The following is a 2601-nucleotide window of genomic DNA, read 5'->3' on the forward strand; positions in this document are numbered from 1 at the left end:
AGCTACCCATGTGACTTGTTTTGCTTGATGACACCTGCAACCTAGAGTTTAACAAAACAGCTGCGGAATCTGGGATTGGCTGCGGAAACACCGTATTGGCTGTGGAAAGTGCAGAGTGTAGAAAGTACTGTGAAATGGAGTGGCTGTGTGCGTGGAAGAGAAAAAAAAAAATGTGGAGGAGTGAAGGCTGTAACAAATTGCTGTCCAACCTCAATAGATACTTCATATCCAACAAGATCTTGCAATCATTCCAAAACTTGTGATGACTCTGTTTACAAGATCTGGTTTCAACATGCGTATAAACATTGTCTTCTGGCTATAGGCTCTAGCCCCTCCCTGGATATCTTTGCATATGATCCTCAACATATTTAAGCCAGCAATGAGACCAGCATCCTTGGTCGCCTGCCTCTGCGAGTCATTGAAATAGGCAGGAACAGTAACCACAGCATTCTTTACAGCCTGACCAAGAAAAGCCTCTGCAATCTCCCTCATCTTGGAAAGGACCATAGACGAAATTTCTTCAGGAGAGAATTGCTTCTTCTCGCCCTTGTAGCTGACCTCAATCGTAGGCTTATCCCCAGGGCCGGATAATACCTTAAAAGGCCAGAGCTTCATGTCGTTTTGCACAGGGGCATCGCTGAAGCGCCTTGATCATTGGGAATTATTTCCACACGGTCGTGGTGCCAAACACCCACGCAACTGTAGGTTGTTCCCAGATCGATTCCAATCGCCTTCCTTTCGCTACTAGCCATCGTCAGAACTTCAAATCACAGCAAAATCAAAACAAACCACACAAATACACAAGAAAATTGAAACAAGACATTCTGTATTCTTCGCTTACTTAGCAAAACAACGCTGTTGAATTATGCAATTTACATGTTTGAGCTGCAAAACGGTTGCGGATATTATGGTTACGTCTCAAGAGTACAACGAATAATTAGGTTTGAACAACAGCACATGGATGACTCGTATTTGGATTTCTCCTCCTCAGGTAGGCGGAGTTAATTAATTAATCAAACTATCAGTTAATAACTCAACTCTAGTTTTTTTTCCGCGCGGCAGCAAGAAAGAGGCTCCAAAGAACCGAAAATTTCTCCCAGACCGCCATGAATTTCCTCAAACGGTTTCTGGGTTATCTAACTAACCCACCTGGAAAAAAAACCCATGTTTTAGTTTTTTGAAATTCATCCCTGTTTCGGCAAATCGAACGTTTAAAATATGACGTTTTTTAGCTGTTTACGTTTTTCTGAGTTATCAATTTTTACTGTTCTGAATTGTTGCATTCGGCCTTTGAAATGGTGGTTTTATTTACTGAACCTCATGCCACGCAGCATTATCGATATCAAAAGTCCAAAAATTCAGAGCATCCACAATCACGCCTTCAAGGATATCTCACAGGCTTCATTATTTGAATTACGTGGAATATTCTGTACAGAACCATTCCGAATTCCATTTGCTGGGAAGGTGGATATATGTTGCTTTGACAAAACTGGCATTCTTACAACAGATGACATGGAATTTCGAGGAATTGTTGGTCTTGATGGCAGTTTGAATTTAGAAACAGACATGAATAATGTGCCAGAGCGTACTTTGAAAGTTTTGTCTGTGTGCCATGCTCTGGTGTTTGTGAATAACAAACTGGTTGGTGACCCTCTAGAAAAGGCAGTACTCAAAGGAATTGATTGGATATATTCTTCTGATGAAAAAGCAATGCCTCGGAAGGGTAATGGACAACCTATGCAGATATTGCAAAGGCATCATTTTGCATCTCACTTGAAACGAATCGCTGTTGTAGCACGAATTCAAGAAGAATTTTTTCTTTTGTAATGATCATTTTCTGCTAATTTTTTTTTTTTGTCTACACAACAAACAAACCAAAAAACACATGTATAGGGATAAACAATATGCAATGTTGTTGCATACCGCTGCTCTCTCTCTAATTTTAGAGCCCACACAAAGATGAAATTGATTTGATGCTGTTGTTTGCAAGAGACATGAAAAAAACTAAAGGGAACGTAATGCTTTTGCAGGTTCGTTTTAAGGCCAAAGCTTGATCAGGGATGTAGATTTTTTTATTGAAGCCACAGCGAAAACTAGGAATGGAGATAGCCATAGATTGTTTTTCTCTTTTTTCTTCTCTGAAATTGTAAAATTTTATAAAAAGGATTAATGATTTTCAATTTCAGGCAGCAAATACTTCAAGAAAAACATGCTAAAAACAAGACTTTGACTGAGGTCCTAGGCTGGTTTTTCATCGATCTGAGCTGGGTGACTAGGATAAGATCCATGTCGGGACAATTCTGGAGATGCCCATGTTGTCGGTTTTTTCATTGGATGCCTGTAACATGCTAAACCTTGAAACAACTGCGGAATTCTCAGCTAGCTGCGGAATCAGGGCAGATTCCGCAGCTAAGTTGCAAAACCTTATTTGAATAGGATACAGTGTTTTGAAGACCACTACAAAGCATAACCAGATGATTTTGGACAATTTGAACCTATCAAAGTAGTTGAGTTTCATTTTTTTTATCATCATTTTTTTCTTTTTGAATCAATTGAAGTGTTGAAGTTTATTTTGTCTCCTTTTTTTTTTTTTTTTTTTTT

At 39.2% G+C, this 2601-nt stretch overlaps 1 pseudogene; it reads right to left on the reverse strand.

Annotated features, from left to right (window-relative positions):
- Positions 1-222: 222 nt before the first annotated feature.
- Positions 223-762, reverse strand: LOC149142088 (heat shock 70 kDa protein-like; annotated as a pseudogene).
- Between the last annotated feature and the right edge of the window lie 1839 nt (positions 763-2601).

This window comes from Pinus tabuliformis, chromosome X (assembly GCF_031772625.1).
Source record: "Pinus tabuliformis cultivar Carrire ecotype Pingquan chromosome X, CPIR1, whole genome shotgun sequence".
Taxonomy (NCBI): Eukaryota; Viridiplantae; Streptophyta; class Pinopsida; order Pinales; family Pinaceae; genus Pinus; species Pinus tabuliformis.